Here is an 11,004-nt window from a genome sequence, read left to right on the forward strand (position 1 = left end):
GCTGAAGTCTAGGAAAAGTGCAAATAACACAGAGAACTGTGGGAAAATTTATATTATGCAAAGTGTGTAGAATATATCTAGGTACGAGGGACAGTCATCTATAGACATTATGGTAAACACATTTAAATTTCAGAGCTTAATATTATTGTAAAAGTGTCTAAATAAATAATATTTATAATGAGATAGATATTAAGTTGACTTATACAATGCCTGGGTTGCAGTATAAGGTGTCCTACCACTGTATTTGTATTAGGCTTATTATTCCAGTGCTATTAGAAGAAGCTCCATTAAATCCTACTGGACTTAGAAGTATATGCGTGTCATATTTGGCAAGAAAAACATTCTTTAAATGAAAAGTAGGTTGGCAGAGACTAAACTCTTGACCAAACTAAACTAAACACTGGGTAAAATTACTATATAACTTAAGTTGTACATTATAAAATATTTATTACCTGATATATTGAATAAAACCACTGAATTCCATAGCAACCCCTCAGAGAACAGAGAATCAACCCTAGTCTAGACAAGCTGAAAATACTGAGGCTTTGTTCAGCATTGGCCCAATTTACCTGCAAGTTAGACTTTCAGGCAAGGTGAAAAAAAATCAAGAACACTAGAGTAGGGGTCCCCAACCTCCAGGCCATAGGCCAGTACCTCCTGTCAGATCATCAGTGACATTAGATTAGAAATAAAGTGCACAATAAATGTAATGCACTTAGTCATCCCCAAATTATCCTCCCACCCCTGATACAGAAAAATTATCTTCCATGAAATCAATCCCTAGTGCCAAAAAAGGTTAGGATCTCTGCACTGGAGACTGTATCATCAGCCTAATGTCACTCCAAGAAAGGTGAGTTACTGTCCCTACTCCCAGTTCCAGAAAGTAACCTGATGTTTGTCACAAGAGGAAAATGAGGCCATAAGAATAGATATAGCTCCAAAATTACCCACAAAAAACCTGACTTTATTTGAAACAGAATGTGAGGAAATTAAGGTTAAAGAACACTCTTAAAAATGGTAAAGATGTGACCTGTAAGTAATTGGTAACTCTACTTACAATTTACAAAGTGAAGCTGGGGTCTGAGCCTTCTGTAAAACTGTAGAAGGGAGATCTTAGGTTTCAACACCACATGTTGGTAAAATGTTGATGCTCCACACACCTTACCCAGAGCTGCCAGAAAGGCACTTGAAACTATCAACCTCAGAAAAGTCAAGAAAGACTAGTGAACCACTCAGATAGAAACACAACCTTCTCTACCAAAAACATGACTGGGAAGGTCATTAAAGCAAAAAGCTCAGTGCCTACCACAGTCAACACTTATCCAGAAGTAGAAAAATCCCTCCCCTTCAATCCACTAGATTTTGGGTTTTGTCCTGCCTGAAGAGTGCCAGATAGCACACTTCTCCTTGAATGGAGTGCTGCTGCTGATCTTTTGTGATGAGAGGGAACTTGAAAAGCTGTTACACCTGCACCTAGTTCACCTCTGAAAATGTGTCCTCCACCATGAGAGTCTAACCTGTTGCAGCCCCCCAAGTTTTCTATTGACCCTGGATGTTGAATTGCCACCTGCTTGCTATGACTTAGGTATTAACATTTCTTAGCACTTCATAGTTTGTATTAATCATGTATATTAACAAAGCAACTCTTTGTTTAAGAGACACTTCCAAAAAAATAAAAATAAAAAAAGTTTAAAATTACAAATTGTAGGCCAACAATTTTACTAGAGAGATTCAGAGAAATGCACAGCTAAGAAAAGCTCCCTCCTCCCCACCCCAACCCAGAGTTTGGAGCAAATTACAGAGATGAATCATAGAAATTCTGAAAAAAAAAAAAACTCTGAATGTAATTTGAGCAGACGTTTGAGCAAATTGTCCCCAGGGTTTGTTAAAACAATAATGAATTCAGCCAGCAATTACTGGAGCCTAGTAATTTGTTATGATATGACAAAGACTTATTAATACAGAGATCAGACAATGAAACAGTCTGAGTGTCCTGCTAAAACCAATGTCATTCAAGAATGATTGTGAAAATGTTAAAGGCCATACCTTCTGTGCAGTAGCATTAGACTTCAACTTGTATGAGTGGACCATCAGTTCAGTTCAGTCGCCCAGTCATGTTTGACTCTTTGTAACCCCATAGACTGCAGGAAACCAGGCTTCCCTGTCCTTCACCAACTCTCGGAGCTTGCTCAAACTCATGTCTGAGTCAGTGATGCCATCCAACCACCTAATCCTCTGCTGTCCCTTCTCCTCTTCCCTTCTATCTTTCCTAGCATCAGGGTGGACTATATCTCACTCTAATAGTCCAATAAAGTCATAAATGAATAAAAACTACAAGAAGCTCTGTTAAACAGTATGTGGATTTGCTATGTTATAAACTATCTTACTTTTAAAAACAACAAAAACATACATACAAAGAAAAAAAACATGACTTAGAGGAGGAGTAAACAGAAAATATTTTGGGCTCCAACTGTTTTACTGAACAAGCAGAGTTTCAAAGCAGCTGTTTTAAATATCTTCAAAGAACTAAGAGAAACTATGCTTTAAAAACATCAAAGGAATGATAATAACAATGTCCTACCAAAGAAAGAATAGCAATAAAGACAGAATTTTTTTTAAAAAGCTGAATTTCTAGAGTTGAAAAGTACAGTACCCAAAAACTAATTCACTGAAAATAGATTCATAATGATTGTAATATATTAAGAATGATACCATAGAAAATACAGACAGAAGAACAGAGTCTAAAATAAAAATATTACATCCATAACAACATCACAATATATGCAATAGGATTAACAGAATAAAATAAATATATAGAAGAAATAAGAAATGAAAATTCCAACATTTAATGGAAAACATTAACCTACCAATAAAATGCAAATAGTACAAATACAAAAATATCCACATCAGGCTTGCCATAGTAAAGATTTTGACAGCCTGTGACAGACACAAGTCAAAGCAAGAGGAAAATGACATTGCCCTTATGGCAACACCAGTAATATTAACAATGATGAATTATCACAAACAATGGAAGCCATTGTATGACAGTATGACATATGTCACACTGTCAGTATGACATGTTCAAAATGCTGAAACATTGTCAACAAGAATTTTATATCCAGCAAAATTTTATTTCAAATTATAATAAAAAGAAATTATAAGATGAAATATTCTCATATAAACAAAATTTAGAGAATTTTTTGCTTAAAGAGTTAACTTGAAATTCTAAAGGAATTGTTTTCAGAATAAAGGCATAAGAACCCAGACAATAATGTGAATTTACAATAAAAAATTAAAAGCATGATAATGGCTATTATATAATTACTAAATACAGTGTAAATGCATACTCACTCCCTATTCTTTTAATTGATTTGTAATGAATTTTATCAGACATTATGCTGTAGTAGTATTATTGGTCATTTAACACAGAATTATGTTAGGCAATAGCAAGAAAGAGAAGCTGTATTAAACTGTATTGGGATAAAGAAATTAAATCAGACAGTAACTTGAATACACTGAAACAAATTATTAGAAATGGAGAATGTAAAAAAGGAAGAAGTAAATTTTTTGCTATTTGCAGTTGACATAACATTATATATAGAAACCCCCAAGGACTCATACACACACACATACACAAAACTACTAGAACTAATAAAAGAATTTAAAATTTGCATGATACTAAATCAATATGTAAAAGTCTGATGCATTCTTATGCACTAATTACAAAATATTAGAAAGAGAAATTAAGAGAAACTAAATTATAATTGCATAAAAAAACAGAGGAATAAATACATTTAACCAAGGAAGTGAAAGTTCTGTAACATTGAAATCTATAAGATACTAATAAAACAAATTGAAGAAGAAACAAATAAATGCATATATTCAAACAAAGAAAATATATTCTGTGTTCATGGATTGGAAGAATTAATATTCGTAAATGTCTATACTACTCAAAGCAATATACAGATTCAATGCAGTTAATATCAATATTCAAATGTCAATTTTCACAAATATAGAACACAGTCCTAAAATTTGCATGGAACAAAAAAAAAAAAAGAGAGAGAGAGAGAAAGAGAGAGAGACAAACAAAACAAATAACCAAGTCAGTCTTGAAAAAGGAAAATAAAGCTGGAAGCATCATACTCTCTGATTTCAAAGTATATTACAAAGTTACACAGTAATCAAAAATGGTATGGTATTGCCATAAAAACAGACATCTAGATCAATGGAACAGAATAGAGAGCCCAGAAATAAACCCATTCATATACGGTCAATTAAGGACCCAATATTCACAATGGGGAACGGACAGTCTCTTCAATAAGTTATCTTGGAAAAACTGAGCAGTCATATATTAAAAAAAAGAAAGAAACTAGACTACTGTCTAACACCACACATAAGAACTAACTAAATTAATAATATTAAAAAAAGAATTAACTAAATTAGATGAAAAAGTTGAATGTAAGAGCTGAACCTGTAAAACTCCCAGAAAAAGAAAAATGTTGGCAACAAGTTCCTTCATATCAGTCTTAGTGATGATTTTTTTTTTCAAATGGACACCAAAAATAAATGCAGTACAAATAAAAATAGATAAGTGGAACTCTATCAAACTGGAAAAAAAAAATATCTGCACAGAAAAGGAAACCATCAACAAAAGAGTGAGAGAAAATATTTACAAATCATATATCTGATAAGGAGTTAATATCAAAAGTACATGAGGCTTACTTCACTCTGTATAATCGGCTCCAGTTTCATCCATCTCATTAGAACTGATTCAAATGTACTCTTTTTAATGGCTGAGTAATACTCCATTGTGTATATGTACCACAGCTTTCTTATCCATTCATCTGGAGATGATATGGGGTGGGGGGTGGGAGGGGGATTCAGGACTGGGAGCTTGTATACACCCCTGGTGGATTCATGTCAATGTATGGCAAAACCAATACAGTATTGTAAAGTAAAATAAAGTAAAAATAAAATAAAATAAAATTTAAAAAAAGTACATGAGGAACACATGCAAATCAATTTCAAAAAACAAACAGTAAATAATTTGATTTTTTAAAATGAACAAAGGACCTAAAATGATACTCCCCCAAAGAAAACCTACAAATGACCAGGAAGTAAATGAAAATGTGCTCAACATTGCCAATCATCAGGGAGAAGTGACCCCAAATCACAATATCTCCTCAAACCTGTTAGATCAGTTACTATCAAAAAGACAAGAGCTAACAAGTAGTGGAAGGGATGTGGAGCAAACTGAGCCTTTTTGCATTTTTTGTGAGAATATAAATTGGTCTGGCCTGTATGGAAAATGGCATGCAGTTTCCTCAAAAACCTGAAAATTGAATTAGCAGTATTTCCACATCTGTTTATAAATACAAAGGAAATGAAATCACTATCTTGAAGTGAGATGTGCACCCTCATATTCACTGAAGTATTAGTTATGGTAGCCAAGGTATGGAAAAAAATACTTAAGCATTCATGGACAAATAAATGGTTTAAAAAGTGCTACACACACACACACACACACACACACACACACACAACGGAATGTTATAACTCAAAAGAAAAAAGAAAACTGTGGTCACTAGGCTAAGTGAAATGAAACAGAGAAAGACAAATAATATATGATTTCATGTATATGTAGAATCCATAAAGGCAGAGATTATATAGTGTTTACTAGGGACTGTACTCTTGCCTGGAAAATCCCATGGACAGAGGAGCCTGGTAGGCTGCAGTCCATGGGGTTGCTAAGGGTCGGACACGATTAAACAACTTCACTTTCACTTTTCACTTTCATGCATTGGAGAAGGAAATGGCAATCCACTCCAGTGTTCCTGCCTGGAGAATCCCAAGGACGGGGGAGCCTGGTGGGCTGCCGTCTATGGGGTCACATGGAGTCGGATATGACTGAGGTGACTTAGCAGCAGCAGCAGCAGTGACTGGGGAAAAGGGGATAATAAGGATATATTTGTCAAAAGTTACAAACTTCTAGTGATAAGAAAATTCAGGGATTGAATTTATAGAATGGTGACTATAGTTCACAGTCCTGTATTGCACACTTGAAGATTCTTATGAAACTAGATTGCAAAGGTTCTCACTACACCAACAATAAAGAAAAAAATGATAATTTGTGAGATGTAAGATGTATTAACTGACCTTATTGTGGTAAATAATAAGCAATTTATACATGCATTAAATCACTACAACATACACCTTAAACTTACATAATGTAATATGTCAATTATACTCAATTAAGTTTTATAAAAATTAACAAATGTATACAATAAAATGTCAATTACATCTCAATTGACTTGTAAAAACAATAAAAAGACAATATAAAAATGGCCAGTCATGAGAAACGCTAGACTGGAAGAAGCACAAGCTGGAATCAAGATTGCCGGGAGAAATATCAATCACCTCAGATATGCAGATGACACCACCCTTATGGCAGAAAGTGAAGAGGAACTAAAAAGCCTCTTGATGAAAGTGAAAGTGGAGAGTGAAAAAGTTGGCTTGAAGCTCAACATTCAAAAAACGAAGATCATGGCATCTGGTCCCTTCACTTCATGGGAAATAGATGGGGAAACAGTGGAAACAGTGTCAGACTTTAATTTTTGGGCTCCAAAATCACTGCAGATGGTGACTGCAGCCATGAAATTAAAAGACGCTTACTCCTTGGAAGGAAAGTTATGACCAACATAGATAGCATATTCAAAAGCAGAAATATTACTTTGATAACTAAGGTCCGTCTAGTTAAGGCTATGGTTTTTCCTGTGGTCATGTATGGATGTTGAGAGTTGGACTGTGAAGAAAACAGCACTGAAGAATTGGTGCTTTTGAACTGTGGTGTTGGAGAAGACTCTTGAGAGTCCCTTGGACTGCAAGAAGATCCAACCAGTCCATTCTGAAGGAGATCAGCCCTGGGATTTCTTTGGAAGGAATGATGCTATAGCCGAACCTCCAGTACTTTGGCCACCTCATGCAAAGAGTTGACTCATTGGAAAAGACTCTGATGCTGGGAGGGATTGAGGGCAGGAGAAGAAGGGGACGACAGAGGATGAGATGGCTGGATGGCATCACTGACTCGATGGACCTGAGTCTGAGTGAACTCTGGGAGTTGGTGACAGACAGGGAGGCCCGACGTGCTGCGATTCATGGGGTCGCAAAGAGTCGGACATGACTGAGCAACTGAACTGAACTGAACTGACCCATGAAAAGCTACAGAAGATAATTATCTATGAAGGAAATGCTAATTAAATCCACAATGTGATTCCACTTCACACCAGCTAACATAATCTGAATGAAAAAATAACTAGTGTTGGTGTGTATGTGGAAAAATAAGAAATCTACACTTCTGGTGAGAATGTAAAATATTATAATCACTTTGTAAAAATGGTCTGTAAACTTCATAAAATAATGATACAGAATTATCAAATGACTCAAGGATCCCACTTCTAGGTATACATACAAGACTTAAAATATAGGCATACAGAAAACCATGTATACAATTGTCCATAGAAGCATTATTCATAATAGCAAAAATGTGGATATATTCAGATGTTTAACATCTAATGAAGGAATAATTATAACATAGGAAAGCCATGTAATTATCAATCATAGAAGAATGAACAGTTACCTACTTTAAAATAGGTGAACCTTGAAACATTATGCTAAGTAAATAAAGCCAGTCATAAAAGACAATATCTTGAACAATTCCATTCATATAAAATTTCTAAAATACAAAGCTGCTGCTGCTAAGTCACTTCAGTTGTGTCCAACTCTGTGCGACCCCATAGATGGCAGCCCATCAGGCTTCACCTTCCCTGGCATTCTCCAGGCAAGAACATTGGAGTGGGTTGCCATTTCCTTCTCCAATGCATGAAAGTGAAAAGTGAAAGTGAAGTTGCTCGGTCATGTCCAGCTCTTAGCAACCCCATGGACTGCAGCCTACCAGGCTCCTCCATCCATGGGATTCTCCAGGCAAGAGTACTGGGGTGGGGTTCGTTGCCTTCTCCGAAATACAAAGCTGGGGAGACATAAAAGTATATTAGAGGTTCAGGGAGGATTGGGTGGCATGATCTCTAATAAGAACTGATTTTCTTTTAGGGTGATGAATGTCTTCTGTGATTGATTATGATTGTATTTGCACAACTAAGATATATTAAAATTATTCAATTGTACACTTAAGCAGCAAAGTTTTGTGGCATTGCCTTTTATCTCAGTAACACTGTTATATGATAAAGTGAAAACTGATGGAGATGAAAGGATAAATATTCAGATGACATAATTTATATGTTGAAAATCCCAAGGAATCTGCAAGAAAGGTTCTAGAACTGATAAGTGAATTCAGTGTGGTCATAAGATACACGATCAATACACACAAATCAATTGCATTTCTATATATTTATAATGAACCAGTGAAGACTGAAATTAAGGATTCAAAAACATTTAAAATTGTTCCAGAGATAATGAAATATGAGGGATAAATCTAACAACACTTGTATATAATTTGCCTATAGAAAATAATAAGATATCAAAGGAATCATAAATACTAGAAAAGGCATATTATGTCCATTGATTTAAACACACAGCTGAGTAAAGACATCAGTTCTTAAATTGATCTATAGGGATTTTTTTTCTCTGTTGCTGCAGAGGTTGTTTTTTTTTTCTTTTTTCCCACCTGAAGTGCCTTCATTACCTAGAGGAGCAAATGGCAGATAAGTCTATTCTAGCCATGAGAATCCCATGAAAATTATGAAAGGGTAGAAAGGTATGACACTAGAAAGTGAGCACCTCACATTGGAAGGTGTGCAATATGCTACTGGGGAAGAGCAGAGGATAATTACTAATACCTCCAGAAAGAATGAAGCAACTGTGCCAATGTGGAAATGAAGCTCAGTTGTGGATGTGTCTGGTGATGAAAATAAAGTTCAATGCTATAAGAAAAATACTGCAAGCCTGGAATGTTAGGTCCATGAATCAGAGTAAATTGGATGTGGTAAAGCAGGAGATGGCAAGAGTGAATATCAATATCTCAGGAATTAGTGACCTAAAATGGAAGGGAATGGGAAAATTTAATTCAAATGATCATTATATCTACTAGTGTGGGCAAGCATCCCTTAGAAGAAATAGAATAGCCCTCATAGTCAACAAAAGAGTCTAAAATTCAGTACCTGGGGGCAAGCTCAAAAACAGCAGAATGAGCTTGGTTCATATTCAAGGCAAACCATTCAACATCACAGAAATCCAATTCTGAGCCCCAACAACTGATACTGAAAAAATTGAAGTTGACTGGTTCTATGAAGACCTACAAGACTTTCTAGAACTAACACCAAAACAAGATATCCTTTTCCGTATAGGAGACTAGAATACAAAAATAGGAAGACAAGAGATACCTGGAGTAACAGGTAAGTTTGGTTATGAAGCAGAGTAAAGGCTAACATAGTTTTGTCAAGAGAAAACACTGGTTATAGCAAACAACCTCTTACAACAAAACAAAAGACTACTCTACACATGGACATCATCAAATGGTCAATACCAAAATCAGATTGATTATATTCTTTGCAGATGATGATGGAAAGCTCTATATAGTCAGCAAAAATAAAACCTGGAGCTGACTATAGCTCATATCATGAACACCTTATTGCAAAATTCAGCTTTAAATTGAAAGAAAGCAGGGAAAACCACTAGGCCATTCACATATAATCTAAATCAAATCCCTTACGATTATTCAGTGGAAATGACAAATAGATTCATGGGACTATATCTGGTAGCCAGAGTGCCCGAAGAACTATGGATGGAAGTTAGCAACACTGTACAGAAGGCAGTGATCAAAACCATCCCAAAGAAAAATAAATATAAGAAGGCAAAGTGGTTGTCTGAGGAGCCTTTCACATAGCTAAGGAAAGAAGAGAACTGGAAATTAAGGAAAACGGAAAGAAACACAATGGAGAGTTTCAGAGAATAGCAAGGAAAATGAGAAGCTCTATTTAAATGAATAGGTCAAAGAAATAGAGGGAAAAAAATAGAATGGGAAAGACTAGAGATCTCTTCAAGAAGATTGGAGAGATTAAGAAAACATTCCATGGAAGGTTGTGAATCATAAGGGATAAAAATTTTAAGGACCTAATACAAGCAGAAGAGATTAAGAAATGTTGGCAAGCATACATAGAGGAACTATACAAAAAGTTCTTAATGACTCAAGTATGATGGTGTAGTCATTCTCCACACCAGAAAACCTGGTGTGTAAAGTCAAGTGGGCCTTAGAAAGCATTACTACAAATAAAGGAAGTGGAGATGATAGAATTAGAGCTGAGCTACTTAAAATACTAAAAGATAATGCTGTGATAGTGCTTCACTCAATATGTCAGCAAATTTGGAAAACTCAGGAAGGGCCACAAGATAGGAAATGGTCAGTTTTCACTCCAGTCCCAAAGAAGGGCAATGCCAAAGAATGTTCAAACTACTGCACAATTGTGCTTATTTCACATTTCAGAAGGGTTACGCCCAAAATCCTTCAAGCTAAGCTTCAACAGTGCATGAAATGGAAACTTCCAGAGGTAAAAGCAGGATTTAGTAAAGGTAGAGGAACCAGAGACCATTGCCAACATAGATTGGATCATGGACAAAGCAAGGGAATTCCAGAAAAACTTATACTTCTGCTTCACTGACTATGGGAAAGTCTTTGACTGTGTAGATCACAAAAAAATGAAAAATTATTAAGAAAAGTGAGTACCAGACCACCTACCTGTCTCCTGAGAAACCTATATACAGGTCAAGAAACAACAATTATATGTGGATATGGAACAACAGACTTGTTCAAAATTGGGAAAGGAGTATGGCAATGCTGTATATCTCACTCTATTTAACTCATATGCAGAGTACATCAAGCAAAATGCCAGGTTTGATGAAGCTCAAGCTGGAATCAAAATTGCTAGGAGAAATATCAACAGACTCAGATATGCAGATGATACCACTCTAATGGCAGAAAGAGAGGAGGAACTA

General features: G+C 35.5%; 1 pseudogene; it reads left to right on the plus strand.

Annotated features, from left to right (window-relative positions):
* Window positions 1–206: 206 nt before the first annotated feature.
* On the plus strand, window positions 207–1,602 carry LOC120871376 (annotated as a pseudogene).
* Window positions 1,603–11,004: the final 9,402 nt, after the last annotated feature.

The sequence above is a fragment of the Oryx dammah genome, unplaced genomic scaffold (assembly GCF_014754425.2).
Source record: "Oryx dammah isolate SB20612 unplaced genomic scaffold, SCBI_Odam_1.1 HiC_scaffold_12, whole genome shotgun sequence".
Taxonomy (NCBI): domain Eukaryota; kingdom Metazoa; phylum Chordata; class Mammalia; order Artiodactyla; family Bovidae; genus Oryx; species Oryx dammah.